The following is an 18,870-nucleotide window of genomic DNA, read 5'->3' as shown; positions in this document are numbered from 1 at the left end:
TCATCCCCATACTATGGGTCATCATTGTCGGCATGCCCATCTGACTCCCCGTCATCTGAGCATGAGCGTTTCCTCCCTGCATCTGCTTTTGAGGCATCATAAACTGAGTTGATTCAGCCTGTGTCATTGTTGGGTTGTGGCCATTCTGTACTCCCCTTACTGTTTGTTCTAGAACCATTCCTCCACTATTGTCACTGCTGTAGTACCCTGGCATCTGCGGTTGATAATTTTCTGCTGGTTTCATTATGGGCACATCTGGATATATTCTCCTAACCTGCGGTATCTGCGGGGTGAACAGCAAACTCGGGTCCTTAGATCCCGATGGCGCTCCTGAACTCTGGGTTTCACTGTTCTGTACCGATGCCGGAGGGGCAGAACTGGTACTTGGACCTTGTCCATTCTCCGCATAAGGTGGTGGACGGTCGTTCAGCAATTGCATTATTAACTCCTCATCCTCTAACTCCTCTTCTCTTCTCAATTTTTCTTCGTCCTCTCTATCCTTGGAACACTTCCTGTCTGTCTTACAGGTAGCTTTCTTACCTGTCTCCTCTTCTTCCTTAGTAATTGCTGGAAACAATTTTATCCCCTGCAATATATCTGACCTCCACACCTTCTGCGCATTATCCCACCTAGCATCCGCTAGTGTCTTTTCTACCTTCCTCATCCTTGTTTCAAACTTATTTTTCTGTTGCTGTCTAGCCATTAATTCCCAGATTGCTAGAGCCTCAAACTGTGCTGGCCTTGGAGGTACCTTCATGTCATACATCGTGAATCTCAAATTCTCTAGGATCCTTATATTGAATGTCCCATGTATCGGGAACGCTACGCTCCCATGTTTCTCTGTCAGTTTGTGCCATTGCTTTAGCCAAAGACACGGAGCTACCCCTTTTTCCTCCATTACAATGTAAGCTGGTGTGCCCTCGGGCGGCGTCTCCTCTCCTACGCTCGCTTTAATGTAAGTCTCCCCCTTCATCGCACTCCTAAATGCTTTAAGGAATTTCATTTTCTCGTCTTTTATTTCACAAAGTTTATAATCAATAGATCACTTTTATTCCACAAAATTTGTAATCAATAGGTGACTTTAATTCCCGGAATACTCTTCACCTGCCTTTCCCCTTTCAAACGAGCCCCACGGACTGCGTCCAATCCGTGCGCGACCCTTCTTTCCAACCAACCTATCCCAGCGCGGCTCCTAGTGACGTCACACTCACACACACTGCGGCTGACAAAGCCTCGCGGCTAGTCTTCCTTCACTCACCTCTTTTCGTAACAACTTCTTGCATATATTGCGAGCTACCAAAAACTAAAACAGATCTGTCGGTTTACTACAGGAAGGGTAACTCAGTCGCTTCAGGACCTTAGGGACCTTTCACTAGCCTCGGGACATTTCACTAGCCTCTGGCCGCTATTCCGTCTTTCTCAGTCCCCACATTCGCAAGCAAATCTGACCTGCAGACCTACTCTCAACTTGTCAATGATCTGTTCTAGTGCACTTAGAATCTTGTCAGAGCCCGAAGTCGAAGTTTCTTTCACTCCCTAACACACGTACCGACTCGTTGACCACGCCCGATCAACCTACTAAACCGCCCAGACCACAACATGGATCAACATACTCCGGAGTCTCTTGACCTCGCAGGGCCCGTCTCAACAACAACAACCACGTGGACCTTTTTATGCACAAAGCGCCACACGCACATGAAGTTCGACGACTTCCCTACTCTCACACTCGGAGCCGCACCCCCAATATCTCTATGAAGTTCGACGACTTCTCTACTTCTACACTCGGAGTCGCACCTCCGCTATCCTTAAAAGAAAATCCTCGCAACCTTTTCACACACTCTGCGGCAATAAGCTGTGCAAGCGCAAAAAAAAAAAACCCTAACTTCACTCATACCATCACTAGTACCGCCAACGCTGATTCCACACCTCCGTTCTCTCCATTCGCAAGCTCCGAGATCCCGGGAAAGTCGCGGTGGACCTAGCCCATCATCATTCTTTCAATCTATTTTATCCAAGAAAAATCTAATTCAACTTCTCAAATGAGGCCTCAAAATGCGTAACCGTTAATTCAACACCATGTACTCTAATGGTACAGGGTCCCAAAAGACGAAACCGTCCTCTGCTACCATCTACTGATAGAGCGAACCGTGGTAACAATTTACCTGCATTCGGACGCTCTTTAGGCCGATGAATCTTTTGACTAAGTGGGAACTCTCTGTACTCTTAATCGACACCGTCACATCAAATCAATAATCAATAACGTACATAAGCAATACCTTGATCAACATAACACTTTACAATTAATCCAGAATACATTTCGGCGAACCCTGACCTTTCAGTCAGGAATAACCACACCAGTTTATTGCAAAGTTAGTGAATTTATTTCCCTATATTAACAAAGCTAGCACAATATAAATGTGTCTCAACACCAAATGATAAACATAAATGAACATTAATAGCTGTCCATATCGTCGAAACAAGTGCAATCTATGTAGCATTTGAATCACAAGGCATTCGATAATGGCAATGCAAAGCACTAATACGATAATCTGTAATGAGCTAATTGCGTACATTTAGTCAGCATAACAAGATCTCAAATTGCATCGTGCGACATATGGAATCCTCATCTAACCCAAATTAGCATCGGCATGTGGGACTTCATGCAAAAACAATTTAGCAACATCAATTTAGAAAACTCCTAGCTAGGGCTCTTATCAAAATCAGCAGTTGGTTACCTAAAAGAAACACAATGCAATTTTACAATTTCCTTTCATATTTACCAATTACGATCAGCATACAAGGAAGTCTTCGTCTCACAGGTACCGTTTCTCGATCAGCATTGGTACCGTTTCGATCAGCATGGGACGGGACAAAAGGGCAAGGGTGAACGGGGCAATTGCCTCACGGCGGCAAGGTAAAACTACTACTTCATGCAAAGGGATCAAAGTTAAAGTCTCTAGGGCAAGAATCATTAAAGTCTCTTTCTCTCGACTAGAGAAAGCATCAAAGTCTCTCAAAATGGCGTCGCAGCAAAGTGGGCCATAATAGCTACGAAGTCTGCAAAATGGCGGGTATCGAGCTGGTAATGGCTCAGAAAAAGCAAGCCCTCTTCTTCTCGTGCACCTGGGTTTTATAGACAACAGTTCAAGTCCAGTAGGGTCTCCATTGGAGGGTTCATAGGTTAGCTTCAAATTGACCAATCAAAAACGACAGTTCTCAAGCTTTTACTTAAGCATACATTATCCTTGGAGATGGGTACGCAAATCGCAACATTGTCTCCCAATTAGCTCACTTTCAGAGCCTCCATTGTCCGCACCTGCAAATCGACCTTGAATTAAAGAGAAAATATGCCATGCTGGCACGAAACTTTAAGATAAGCATGTGAACAGTTTCTGTGGAAAAGTACAGCTTCGAGCAGAAATACACGTTTAATAGCACATTGGAAAAATACGAACATCTAAACCGTGAGACCAGGCCACTAGGCCAAAGCCTCCTCTAAAGTAATGCTAAGCTAACGTAGTTCAAACAAGCAAATCGAAGCACGCGTTTATGATTATGTCGGATTAGTACAATTCTATTACACCACGTTATATAAAGCACGCATATAAATGTTGGCAAACTACTCTGAGGGCACATTTTGTCCCCGTACAATCTTTATTAGTTCGGTTAATGTCACACATGATTATTTCACACTACGTTTATGCGTTAATAAATCAAAACCTTCATTTTCTGCTTCATCAAGTCTCTTCCTTATAGTGGTGTAAATAACAGTATTAAGCTGTTAGCTCTCAGCGTCTGGACCCTTGTAGCATGCTCCACCCACTTTTCCCTGCTGTGTAAGGTATCGTCTGAGTTAGGCTGCCTTGAAAGTAAAGAGGGAGAGTTCCAGAATAACTAGTCACATAATCATACATATTTCTTCATGTTCTTCCACTAGGCATACTAGCTGAGTTGCTCAACAGACTTTCTTAATCCAAAATGCCCTGTTGTATGCACAAGATGACACTATTCTAATATGGCTCGTCGAGTTACTGCTGTGGGTAACCACACCATAGGATCATGCAAATGGATTCCTTTGTGAAGTGAATTAAAGAGGGAATATCAGACATAGAATATCAGGCTTAGCATACAGTCTGTTATTATATACCTAAGGTTACTACAAAATCTAGCAAAGGGCCATTTATTACTGCTAGAATTGCATCTGCAGCTATGAATGGTAACACTTCTACTTATTTTTCTCTTTCCTTGGCAAGCAAGTGGGATCATGCATCAGACTTTGTATGTTGGGTGCCCGATTTAAAAGCCACTACAAAATCAAACTTAGGAAAGAAATGAATCAATTGAGTAGGGTTTGATTACTTGCTTTTGCCATCAGCTAGAACCCAAGAATCTTGTGATCAGTGTTAGCAGTGATTAAGTGTTGGGCTCCTTCTACATAATGTTTCCACTCAGTGAAGGCTTCCCTTTTGGTTCACAGCTCCGTCTCAAAGATGGACTAATTCTTTTCAGCATGGTTCAACGTACACGTTAGGAAGTCCAAATTATGTAACTAGTTAGTTAGAGGAGATTTTTGTGACAGAACAGTACTGTAGGAAATGGGATTATTAGTTGAGAAGGCTCTGAGTTCTTCACAATTAATGCCTGCAATTGTTTGTTCACTGGGAACCAGGTCTCCCATTGTAGCACTTGTCTCTCTCAGGGTAGTGAAGCAGAGTGTCTGAGGCCTACTCAGGGAAGAGATGTGGGATAGTAAATCCTGTCCACTGGTACACAACAACAACATTCAATAAATTATTGTCTGGTTAGTGGTTTTTCTTATTAAAACACAAGGTATTTGTATTACATACACACTGTTAGAACTGGGGTTTCTAGATGTCAGAGTATGCACCCTGTACAAGGTGGAACTAGCAATTCTAGTCAGGGTAAGCTAGATATACACTTAGGCCCATATTTATACTTTTTAAGCGCTGCATTTGCGTCATTTTGTGACGCAAAAGCAGCGCAAACTTACAAAATACAATTATATTTTGCAAGTTTGTGTTGTTTTTGTGCCAAAAAATGACGCAAATGCGTCACTAAAAAAGTATAAATATGGGCCTTAGAGCTAAACTGTACTCACCCTCTGTAGCTTAGCATAGAGCAGACAGGCTTATCTAGAGGCAATGTGTAAAGTATTTGTGCAGCAAGCACGGAGCAACACAATAAAAACACAAAAAATGGCTCCACACTGGTTTAGAAAAATAGAGAATAATTGTATGAGTAAATCAAGATCAAAAGAACAAAAATCCAATATGTAGAATTGGAGATAGGAATTTTTAAATAGTAAACCAAAAATAGTGCTTAGAAGTCAATCCTACGAAAAGGTTACTTTAGATCATGCTAGACTGGAGTAAATCAATAGTTCAGGCCAACAGTGATGGAGGGCTGGCTGGCTACAGGACCTCTGCAAGGCTCGCTGAGAAAGTACCTTGAATGGAGCAAACATCAGCATCGAACACTCAATGAGTTGGTTCTGATCCACAGAGTTGGGTAGATGCGCCATTGTCGAGCCTCCTAGTCAGGTCCTGTGTCAGCATCAATCTCCGTTGAGATGTAGGCACTACATCATTGGCAAGCCGTGCAGACCGTCATCGTCGAGCTGCACTGGCTGTAGATTCCCTGTTGTAGAGCAGCTGCTGTTCCAATTGGCACAAAGCTAATGATGTGCCAACATCGGTGTAAGGAAAGCTGCAGAAACCCACTTCTAAGGCCCAGGACTTGATTGGCACCTAAGCTATGGGTAGGGCCACAGATGGCAGAGTCTAGAAGCAGCAACAAGGTTATAAAATGTTTTTGATAGCTTGAGACTTCAGAAACAGGAGGGAAGCCAGCAAGCCCTTGGAGTCACTCTGGGGTCAGATAAGAGGTGCCCAGTCCTTTCCTCAGAAGGACAAAGATCTGCTGGCAGAAGGGTAACTCATCAAAGCTGAGAGCAGTCCTACTTGCAAAGCTGTCCAGCAGAGTGGCACTCCTTGTAGCACAGCAGACCTTACTCTTGCAAGAGTACATCACAGGTCCAGTAGTTTTCTCATTTGGTCGAGTCAGAGACTCAGTTCTAATACCCAAATGTGCCTTTGAAGTGCGGGTGACTTTGAAATGCACAGAGGTCCATTCTTCCTCAGCCCTGGCTCCAGGCTAACAGTAGAGGGTAATGGGCCCTTTGAGTGGGGACAGGAACTCCCTACTCAGATGTGTCAGCTCCCCTCCACTTCTCCTGCCCATGAAGAGCCATCAGAGTGCAGATGAATGCATATGAGTGCTCAGACACACCTAACCTTCCTGTGTTTGTGGCTGTCTAGAGGAAATGCATAGAGTGCAGCTGTCGCCCCGGATGTGTATTGGAGACAGGCTGAAGTCACACAGAGCTGCAAGAGCAGAGAAATGCCCACTTTCTAAAAGTGAAATTTCTAAAATAGTAATATTAAATCCGACTTTACCAACAAAGAGGATTTATCATTACCATTCCAATGATGTGAAACATGATACAGCTACTCCTTTCTGATCGGGAATTACAACTTAAAAGTATATCATGGAATTCCCAATGCTGGCCAATGAGAGGAGTAGGCCACACAGTAGTGAAAAATGTATTTGGGAGATTTCCAATACCAGGACATGTAAACGTTAAAAGCATGTCCTGCCTTTTGCTTACATAGCACCCTGCCATATGGGATACCTAAGGCCTAACTTAAGGGTAACCTCTATGTAATAAAAAGGGAGTTTAAGATTTGTCATTGGGTTTTGAATGTCAAGTCGAAGTGGCAGTAAAACTGCACACACAGGCTGTGCAGTGGCAGGCCTGAGACATGTTTAAAGGGCTATTTAAGTAGGTGGCACAATTAGTGCTGCAGGACCATTAGTAGCATTTAATTTACATAAATTAAATATGCCAATTATGAATACACCAATGTTACCATGTTAAGGGGAGAAACATATGCACTTTAACACTGGTCAGCAGTAGTAAAGTGCTCAGAGTCCTAAGACCAACAAAAATATACAACAAAAATGTGATGAGAACAGGCAGAAGGTTTGGGGAAACCACAATAAGGCTGACACACTATTATATATTATACATTAAATTACAAATATATACAATCAAGTAGCCAGATTTATCTTTGGCGACACCCTCATGTCAACTTGCACCCCTAGTGGGTCCTGACCCTATAACCAGAACCCCCCCCCCCACCTTTACTAGATGCAAAGTCACAAGAAAAGAGGGTGTCATTTGAGATAAAAAAAAAGGCCTACAACTTTGTAAGGGTGACACCACATCATTATAGAAGCAGATATTATATTATACCACCCTTTAAATCAATGAGAACACTATGAATATTAAAAAATGTTCATTAAAATGAAAAACACAGTTTTGTCAACATCATTTTGAACAAAGCATTGGAATTCAAAACATGTGTCTCTGAGTCTTTTGTCACTTTAATTTGACCGCCAGTGGGGTTCAAACCCATGGTAGAGGTAGAGTTTGTTTGTAAAATCTTCAGCGGGGGGCTGCTACACATTATGCAGCCCTCCAAACACATTTTAGTGGTCACGTGTGGTGCACTTCCTTTAGGCACCATAAAGAACAGATATTCAAATTTGAGTCCACTCGCAAGGTTTTGTGGGGTGCTCTAAGCCTTGCAGTCTGAATATTTGATGTGCAGCAAAAGCAGCTGTTCTCTTTCAGGTGACCTTGTGCTGCATAGTTTTTTCTTTTCTTTTTGATGTTGGGTGCCCATGCCCAATCAGGCACCTGGATATTGGAGTTCATGCAGCCCTTGCCACTTGCCACCTCCCTGTGCATGCACACACCTCCTGTGCAGTGCACGGAAGTAATCACAGCTGTTGTTCAGCTCCCATCTAGTGGGAGCAGTTTGTGCTCTTCCCCTGTCCACGAGGAGTGCAAGCAGGTGGTTAGAGAGGCTGATGTGTGCCACCCCAACAGAAACAGGCATGGTGGATGGGCAAACTGTTAGGCCGAGTCTTCTTCGGTCTCAGGGGATTAGGTCCCCAGGCCCTTGCTGTATGCACTGACCCCTAGAAAGATAGGAGCGCTTGGATCAAAACTGTGTTTGGGGGATGCACTCCCATCCTCCCCATAGAAGGAGTAAGGATGTCATTGTGGCCTTGGCCCATCCTGGGATATTTTGGAGAATTTGTAGCAAAGTGCATCTCGCTTTGTCCTGGTTCCCCTATGAAACCAGGCTGTATCTCAGGCCCGTAGGGCCAATTTACACAATTTTGGGCTTGTTGTGCTCCTGGTGGCTATCCCTGGCAATCAGGAGCATTTTCATTGGGCCTCCTGGCTTCTAAAGGAATTTTATTGGAGCAGCTGGGTTCTGATTGCGTCCTATGCCAGGGCTGTCTTCTGTCTGGGCTCCTGGTGCTCTCTCCTGCTTGAGGGACATCTTTTACAGCTCCTCCATAGCCAGTCAGCAGAACACCCTCCCAGGTGCACGCCTCAGGTCTCAGAGCCTTCTGCCTTCTTAATGAGAACCTCTGTGTCAGAGTCAAGTGACAGAAGGTCCAGGGTGTCAGGGAGACCAGATCCTCTGGGCCTGCACATGTTCCCAACATGTCCACCACTAGACAGCTCCAAAGCTCCGATGGAAATATCACAGAGCCTGAGAGAGTCCAAGTGGGGGGAAAAAGGGATTAGGTAGGAAACAGCTGGGAAGGAGACCTGTAGGAAGCAAAAGGTTAAACAACACAATATCAATATATAATCACATTGAGTTTCATAAAAACTCTCTGTTGAATCTAGGGTTCAATGATATTTGGAACATGAAATAACACTCTTTTGAATCTAGAGTTCAATGATACTCGGAACATGAAATAACACTTTGTTGAATCTAGTTTTCAATGATACTCGGAACATGAAATAACACTCTGTTGAATCTAGGGTTCAATGATACTCGGAACATGAAATAACACTCTGTTGAAACTAGGTTTCAATGATACTCGGAACATGAAATAACACTTAGACTGAAGGAACATGAATGGCCTAGCACTAGACTCTAACTAGGCCTCAAGAAATCTAAGTACCTGGAAAAGAATCAAGAATGGTTAATACAATGTTTCATATGAACTTTTCATGAAATGTCACATACTGTCTAGGAATACAAGAACCTTCTAGAATAATGTTTCAGAACAAACATTGCATCTTTACATGAGGACAAAAAGTAATCTGAAACATTTCCTGGAAAACAATAGGAGTTGTACCAGGGACTTAATATGCACAAAGAGTGTAACATCTTGAATTTAGCATCTGTGCATAAAATTCAAAGGCCCTGGATAAATGTGTGCACTTCAGGAAACAGTTTGATTGTCATGAAATGATCTCGCACACTGTTAGCGATCTGAACACCAAGTTTTACATGCAGGAAATGAACCGCGCACACTGCCGGTTCTAACAAGAATATGCAAATGCCATGAAATGATCGCGCACTCTGTTAGCGATCTGAACATCAAGGTTTAAATGCGGGAAACGAATCGTGCACACTACCGATTCCAACAAGTATATGCAAATGCCATGAAATGATCACGCACTCTGTTAGCGATCTGAACATCAAGGTTTAAATGCGGGAAATGAATCGCGCACTCAAAAAAACTCAAGTGTCTTAGAAAACGGGGTCGGGGGCCCAGCCCGACCTCCGCCTTACCACCCTGCTCAAGGATCACCAATAGAATGCGGGGAAGGCCTGGAACATCAAGGTAGGCCTCTGGAACAGGAGCTCAGGAAGTTGCTGCTGCTCTGTACCGGGACCTCTGAATAGTGAGCATGTGGAGCTGGGCTGGCTCCCTTATATAGAGTCTGGCCCAGTCCACAAACCACACCCAGTCATGCTGCAGGGAAAGCTTCCAGAAGGTCCTAGAAAGGGTCCACACCCTGATACACTCTGTAAGCCTGCAGCAATACCTTGCATATGAGCATTATTTGCAAACATCACTGATAGTGATTTCAAGGTAAAACTCTGCAATGCAAAAGGTTAACAAACTGCATATAAACACAATCCATGAATTATGCTCTTGCATAAAGACTGGGTTTTTGCATTTTAGTCGCCCGTAGATCGCGCACTGTCCTGATGTTGACACAGGGGAAGTATTCAGGGTTCCACAGCAGGTTTATTCCCCCAACTGTTCATCAGGGGGGCTAGAGAGGCCAACACCACTGGCCTTGGAAAGACCCATCCTAGTCCTGGGGGTCAGCTATTGTCAAAGTCCCAAAGTCCATCCTTGCAGAGCATCAAGTTTTCCCTTCTAGCTGGGCATTCTTTTGCCAATGTTCCTCCCAGGTACAATGTCTTCTCATCTGTCTCTCCTTTGTAAGGGCTTTTTTTTAATGGGGTGGAAGGTTCTAAGTGCCAGTCACAGCTGGCCTACCCAAGGATGCTTCATCATCTCTTCACCCCTGTTGCAAGCCTTCTGCACAGAGGTTTATGGCAATCAAATGTGACATCAAGTTGTTTGTAGAAAGATCTTCCCTGAGATGCTAGATGACACAGCTGCCTGATCGCTTCCCACCAAAACTTCAAAGGTGAGCACATTCTGTGTTGACGAGACCTTTCCCTTGTTCTATTTGGCCTGGGCTTTCTCAGCCCCAGTGCAGTGTGACAAGCTAATGAACAAATGCAGATTCCCCCCTCACGTTTCCTTTCCTAAGAACAGGGTCGAACACTGCTAATTGCTGTATTGTTTGGGGAGGCCCTTGATTTCTCTAGTGGGAGCAGAGTATTTAACTTGGCCCAGTAGTATGGACAAAGGCCTGGAATCTCATTTTGAGCTAAATCAGGAAAATATGACAAATCTTAAAGTATCATATGGAGTTTAGATATAGGGGGTTATTCCAACTTTGGAGGAAGTGGTAATCCGTCCCAAAAGTGACGGTAAAGTGACGGATATACCACCAGCCGTATTACGAGTCCATTATATCCTATGGAACTCGTAAAACGGCTGGTGGTAAATCCGTCACATTTGGGACGGTTTACAACCTCCTCCAAAGTTGGAATAACCCCCATAATGTTAAAGACTGTGGGGGTTATTCCAACTTTGGAGGAGGTGTTAATCCGTCCCAAAAGTGACGGTAAAGTGACGGATATACCACCAGCCGTATTACGAGTTCCATAGGATATAATGGACTCGTAATACGGCTGGTGGTAAATCCGTCACTTTTCCGTCACTTTTGGGACGGATTAACACCTCCTCCAAAGTTGGAATAACCCCCTGTATATCTACACTCAGGTGGATATTTATCCCAGATTGAAACCTCACTGTACTCTGTAGGACTAAGTGGGGCATACCCGTACTTTAGGCCAGATTCCTCTTATAATGTTGGTTTTGAATGATTTGGACCCTGAACATCAATTTGGCACAACAGAAATAGGCAGCTACCTATTTGGAAAAAGTTGTTCTACTAATTCATGCCCGTGCAATGTGAATATTGAATTAAACTTAATTTTCAGAAATAGGATCACATAAAAATCTTTGAAATATGCACTGTCCCAGACCCCACAATTCCTTAGGATGGCACTGGGTAGAGGGAGACAGTGAACGGTACAGGTTAGCAGAGAGGAAAGTTGTGGCCTTTTACTCCTGATGTCCCAGGGAACGGCCTACTATGGATCCTGAGCAACTGGGCCAATTATCCCTTCTGCACTTGACTATCAGTGGTTGCTGTGGATGAGCAGTCAAAAGCTCCCTCGGGGGAGCTATAGGGGAAGTGTTGATACAGGTGAGTGAATGCGACTCATCAAAGTGCACACAGTACACACAGTAAATCAATGTCCAGTCGAATACTTAATTTTATATGAAAAAAAAGTATTTTATTTCAAATTTTACACATTCAAAGGAATACCAACGTACATGAGCAAAAACACAATCCCCTTCAGGTTGGGGCTCTAGTAGCTGTCAGGCAAGTCCCTGTCTCACCCTCTTCCTTATAACGTGGTTGGGGTTATTCCCAATTCACACATGGTCATATCCAGGCAATGTTCACTAAAAAGCCACACTTAAGGAGTTCCCCATTGACTCTTTAGGAATTAGTCAAAAGGGTTTATGGTGCAAACCAGCACAGTCAGCAGAACGTCCTCCAACTCCCACAGGCACAGTTTCAGTCTTACCCACTCAGTAGTATGGAAGAGTTTAGCAGTGCAGTGAGTGCCCTCTCCACAGGTGACAAAGTCAGGCTGCTCATAGTACATGTGGCAGCACCTTGCAGACACAGGCTTTCTCCCTCGAGTAGCACTGCTGGCTTGTCCCAGTGATTGGAGCTACTCCCGCTCCGTGAAGACGAGGTAAGTCCTGCTTCCCCTCATGGGGAGGACTGAATCCTTCAACTCCTGATCTGAGCCTAGCGAGGTGTGATATCTCTGCTGGTGTTCTGCTCACAGAGGAATCAATCAGGTGCAGGTGTTGGTGTGCAGGATTGACGTGCCTGTCACTGCTGCAATCTTCCATCCAAGTAATGATCCGGACCTCTGGCAATGTTGGTACAGGCACCCCCTCCTGGCTTACGGGGTTGCCAAGGACCTTTGAGTCGAGGAGCAGACTTTTTTGGTGCACTTGCCCTCACCACAGCAACCCCTCCTGACATACTTGGTCGCCGATTAAGGCGGACACAAGTCTTGATGCAGCAAATAGTTAAACGGTGGTCCCTTCTGGCAGCAATGAGCGGTGGCCTGGTGCTTTCTACATGGCACTCACTGCATTGCTCAGGTCACCCTTTCCTGGCATTGGGGGGTCGCTGGTTCACTCTTGAACACAGGCTATGATCTGTTCGGTGCACAGCCTTTCCCTCACCCCTGGCTCAGGAAGTCCTCTTGGTAGGACTTCCCAGTTGACCTCACTCCCTCCAAACCTCTCTTACTCAAACGGTACACTGGTCTTAGAGACCAGGCAGAGGCTGGTACTCCAGGCTCCAGGGCAGGTGATCTTGATTTCCCTGGATGATGTTCCTTCACCCAACAGGGAGACTAGCAGGCCTTTGTCCTAGTGATAGACAGAAGGCTTTGCAGAGCTTCCCCTTCTCACACAGCCTTTCTGCCTGCTTTGTCTGGGGGGTTTCTCTGCTCCTCATGTTTTCACCAGGAAGGCCTGGGCTTCCCAAAATGGAACCCAGGGCCCTCCATGGAAAGTACCATTGCAGGCGCATTTGCACTCAGTGTACGTTCATAGCACACATATTGTCCAGCACTGCCACCTCTATGCACTGTGCCACTACAGACACACATACATTCAGAACACACATTCAGTCTGCTTGCACGATCAGTACTGTAGCTTTTCTATATTATACCAAGGTGTGCTTCGACACACTACCAGCACACACACTCATAATGCGCTCACTGCACAACACTTCGCCTTTAATGTGTAGTAGCTCACACAAGCACACATATAACTAGCACATTGCCCATGCTCTGTACAGCTACACATCTCTCATGTAATGTATTCCCAGCAGGTATACATACACTCAGTACCTGCACTAAACACACATATACTGCAGAGCACTGCTCCCTCCCTCTACTGTACCCTTCCCAGGCACACATACATTGAATACAAAGTCTCTACTCCTGTGCTGCTCAGCACTCCATATCTGCCTGGTGTAGGCCAAGGGTGAGTTAGGCACACAGCAACTGAAGTTTTAATAAGGTGATTGAGTCTGTAGGCCTCACTCCAGCACATAGGGTAAAAATGACATGTTCACTACTACTGATCACTCCATGGTTTGCTGCCACCACAACATTTGTTGTCTTAACTGTTGGTGAAGGCTGTAACCTTTCACCAGTATGAGGGTAGCGCTTTGAGCCTCCTTCCTGGTCCAACGAGACTGCAATTTGTTCTACAGGTCTATGTCACTGTGCACATCTCATTATCCATGTTCACCTGTGATAAAAAATCATCATTAGGGATCCAGACAAAACTACAGTTTGACACTCTTTAACCAAGCAGAGGCCTTTTCTGTCCCAACATCACACAAATTAAACAATATAAATATGTGCTGAATATCAGGTAATGTTACACTAAGCAGTCAGGCTTAAATCAAAAGCAGTATGTAAAGTATGCAAGCAGTGCATAGATAGTAGAAAATGTAACACAAAACAAAATAAAACTTCACAACCAATTTTAAGATAAGGAGACACATTTTACGAGTAATATAAACCCACAAAATAAAAATTCAATAAGGGAAACCAGGGATATGGATTTTTTTAAGAATGAGAGTGAAAAAGATCCAAGAAAAATAAAGTCCCCAATGTAAGTCAATGGCTGAGGTAGACAGGGACCAAGGTGTAATTTCAGGCCGGCTGAAATGGAGCTTCTGGTTGGGTACGCCAAGTGGATTGTTTCTGGTGAAGGTCTGGAAGCCAAAAAGTTTGAAAACGTTTCTAAGTCCCACTTATAAAAGGGACTGTCACTCTCCTGAATAGAAATCTTGAAACTTATTCCAAATCACAATGCAGAATGTGACTGTGCAAATTTTCGAGAAGAAAAATCTTTTATGCAAGGGACACTGCTGAAAATGTAGCTGTCACCTTGGAAGGAAAAGCCATATACTTGAAGCAGGTTAGTCCTTCTGTGGCTCTGGAGCATATGAGAAGTCTTGCTTAAAATTTTCCAAGTCCCAACTCAGTATGGGACTTAGGGGGTCATTCCGACCCCGGCGGTCAAGGACCGCCGGGGTCGGCGGGAGCACCGCCAACAGGCTGGCGGTGCCCCGCAGGGCATTCTGACCGCGGCGGTTTGGCCGCGGTCAGAAGAGGAAAACCGGCGGTCTCCCTCTGGTTTTCCGCTGCCCTACAGAATCCTCCATGGCGGCGCAGCTTGCTGCGCCGCCATGGGGATTCCGACACCCCATACCGCCATCCTGTTCCTGGCGGTTCGCCCGCCAGGAACAGGATGGCGGTATGGGGTGTCGTGGGGCCCCTGGGGGCCCCTGCAGTGCCCATGCCAATGGCATGGGCACTGCAGGGGCCCCCGTAAGAGGGCCCCACAAAGAATTTCAGTGTCTGCTTTGCAGACACTGAAATTTGCGACGGGTGCAACTGCACCCGTCGCACCTTCCCACTCCGCCGGCTCCATTCGGAGCCGGCTTCCTCGTGGGAAGGGGTTTCCCACTGGGCTGGCGGGAGGCCTTCTGGCGGTCGCCCGCCAGCCCAGCGGGAAAACCAGAATGGCCTCCATTTGGCGGTTCCCGCCAGGCGGGCGGCGGAATGAGGCCCTTAGTTTTATTTTCAGAGGTGCAGAGATCTTCACAGGAGATGGAGCTGAAATCCAGACCATCAATATGGAACTGCTTGTAGGATACTTTTTCCGGAGGGACCCTCTGGAGCTCTGTAAGCAAAGTTTTAAAATGTTTCAGAACTGTCTTCTGGTGCCTGAATAACCTAGGATTACATTACACATCTAAGGCCTCAAGGCCCGTTGCCTTGTTTATTTCTCTTTTGCACTTCTTTGCTTCTGACCAGATGGTGAACTGGCTGAGAGCCACCTAAGATAGTGAACTTATCATTCAGATATACAAGGGTGATGGATGTAATGGACTTGTAAATGAGAAAGCTGGCAGATGATGCAGGCCAGCAAAGGGAGTGAGTGGAGTTCCAGCAGTCTGATGGTGATGTGGTTATATTTTTTTATGGCCTGATGATACGTGGTACAACATATGGGATGCCCTTGATGGGGGGCAATGTGGTGTGTTGGAGGCAATGGATCAGTGCATTTCCAGGTGACTTGCACCCATTTCCCACTTCACCTCCCACCAGTACATGGGTAGTATCCTGAGACTGGTTACTCAACTGAGGGTCTGTACCTCAGGATAAGCAGAGGACAGGGGTGAGCTCTCCTTCCTCCTGTCTCTCTTGCAGGGTCCCTGTACCTTCCACCTTGGAGTGGTACTCCCAGACAACTGAACTGTGAGGGCACCCCTGGGGGCCACCTCTCCCAGTTCCCCTGACACATGTAGCAAATCATTCCCCAGAAGGCAGTCTATGGTCATCTTGGGACTGACAATGACCTGCCTCTGGGTCACCTCCCCACCCCATTCTAAGGATACCAGGGCTAGGGCCATAGGGCAGTAGAAGTCCTGGCCGGTGTACTGCTCTGGAAGGACAAGCCTTTCCACCATCATGGTATGGCTAGCCCCACTGTCGCTCAAAGCAGTGACAGGGACTCCATTCACTATCACCTGGTGAAAGTGACAACTCCCACCCTCAGGGATCACTAACTCACCCTCTGATCCCATCTCCCAACTAAGGGATATCATGGCATGGTCTATGACCTGCCCCTGGGGGCTACCCCCCCTTAAGGCCACATTGGCCACCTCGGTAGAGGGGTCACCAGTGGGGGTTGTCTTAGGACAGACAGAGTCCCCTTTCATGTGTCCTTGCTGGGAATACTCAAAGCACCAGGTTTTGAAAATGGGGTGCCCGGGGCCACCGCCCACCAGAACCTCCCTCATTCCTGTCAGAAGGGACCTGCGACCCTTTTTCTCCTCCTTTATCTTGGGACCTGTCTGTGTCCCCCTTGACCTCCCTCTTCTTCTTTTGTTGGGGACCCTGCCCACTTTTGGCAGAGTTTCCCCCATACAGCTACTTGTGGACCCTGGTACACCACCAGTGGTCCACCTCCATAGCAAGCTTCCTGGGGTCAGTCAGCTTACTATCAGTCAAGTGCTGGTGCAGCTCTGCAAAACACAGCCCCTGAAAATATGTCACATTACTGCCCTTCACACAACCATCCAGTGCCCTGCAAAAAGAATCTACACATTCTAACCAGGTATGGGAATCAGTTTTCTTACTTCCTCTAAACTGATCTCTGTACTTGTCAGGAGTGAGACCATACCTGGTGAGAGGGGCCTCCTTCATGTCAGCACAGGTGAGGTTGTACCCCATATCCAAAGCTAGCAAGGTGTCCCTCCTCCTGTCTGTGAAGTGGTTCCCCAATCCTGCTCCCCAATGCTTCTAGTCACCCCATTTCTGTGGATAGATGCCTCATATCCCTGAAAACACCTCCGGATCTCATCTACCTTCTTGTACTCTCTCCCTACATTCTTGGGAATGTGTACTATTTTATCTGATTGCACTGAGGTATTGCTGCCACCATCATTGCTGGATCTTCTCCTCTGATCCAGCCCTTTTATTCTGAGCTCATGATCTGAAGGCATCTTTCTTTCATGCATTGCCAGCTTCTCCTTTTGGTCCTCCATTTTTAACCTCGCCAACTGTATCTGGGAGGGGCTCCGTGCAGCATCCACGGGTCGTGGTGTGGACTGGGATGCCAGATGATGACACTGGAGTTGATGGTGCTAGTGTCGGTGGACCAGAACTGCGGTGCAGGACTGGACGGTGCTTCGTGTATCTCATGAGCGGTGTCCACAGGCCATGATGCAGGGAGCGGCGCCGGTGTCAGCAGGAGCGGTGTCGTCGGGGATGCCCAGACTGTGGTGTGTGCAAGGTGATGCCAGAGTGCAGGGCCCACATGTCGGTTGCAAGCAGCAGCTCGTGGTGGCGTCGGTGACACCAGGGTTGCAGTGTGAAGCGGGACAGTGCGGCTCCATGCGGCATCAGCAGGTCATGTTGCAGTGATTTCTCTTCTTGAACAGCACAAAACACACTCCAAGCCCTTGGAAAACTCTCTCAAGCAGGATACACAGCAAAGTTCACCAGAGCAAAGTGGCCGTACTCCTCCTCCAGCTCTTCAGCTCTTCTCCTTGGCAGAGGTTCCTTTTGATCCAGAAAAATTCTAATAGTCTGGGGTTTTGGGTCCACTACTTATACCCCTTTCTGCCTTTGAAGTAGGCAAACTTCAGAGGAAAGTCTCTGATGTTGACAAGATCCTGCCTTGCCCAGGCCTGGCCCCAGACACATACCCGTTGCAGACTGCATTGTATGAGGGCAGGCACAGCCCTTTCAGGTGTAAATGACCACTCCTCCCTCTACTCTAGCCCAGATGGCCCATCATGCTATTCAGGCTACACCCCAGCTCCCTTTGTGTCACAACAGCCCAACTGTCAGTTTGACCCAGACATGGAATACACAAGCAGGCAGGGGCACAGAATGGTTCAAACAAACAATTTAAAACCAACTTTACCAAAAGATGTATTTTTATATTGTGAGTTCAGAGACCCCAAACTCCATTCCTCTATCTGCTCTCAAAGGGAAACTGCACTTTAAGGATAATTTAAGGCAGCCTCCATGTTAACATATGCGAGAGCTAGGCCTTGCAACAGTGAAAACCGAATTTGACAGAATTTCACTGTTAGGACATGTAAAACACATTAATACATGTCCCACCTTTAACATGAACTGCACCCTGCAATTGGGGCTACCTAGGGCCTACCTTAGGGGTGCCTTACATGTAGTAAAAAGGAAGGGTTGGGCCTAGCAAGTGGGTACACTTGCAAGGTCAAATTTACAGTTTAAAACTGCACACACAGACACTGCGACATGATTACAGGGCTACTTATGTGGGTGGCACAACCGGTGCTGCAGGCCCACTAGTAGCATTTGATTTACAGGCCCTGGGCACCACTAGTGCACTTTACTAGGGACTTACCAATAAATCAAATATACCAATCATGGATAAACTAATCGACAGTAAAATTTACACAGAGAGCATGTGCACTTTGGCACTGGTTAGCAGTGGTAAAGTGCTCAGAGTTCTAAAGCCAACATAAACAGGTCAGGAAAAATTGGAGGAAGGAGGCAAAAAGTTTGGGGATGCCCCTGCAAAAAAAGGGCCAGGTCCAACAATTATTCATTATAATTTCTACATTTTTGACTTTGTTGACTGGGATAGGAAATTTTCAGAGCTCTTCAGGCCACCAGTATGGCTTCCAGAAGGAGGTCTGGG

The sequence above is a fragment of the Pleurodeles waltl genome, chromosome 4_2 (genome assembly GCF_031143425.1).
Source record: "Pleurodeles waltl isolate 20211129_DDA chromosome 4_2, aPleWal1.hap1.20221129, whole genome shotgun sequence".
NCBI lineage: Eukaryota > Metazoa > Chordata > Amphibia > Caudata > Salamandridae > Pleurodeles > Pleurodeles waltl.
The sequence above is the reverse complement of the archived record's forward strand: the minus strand, read 5'-3'. Positions refer to the sequence as shown.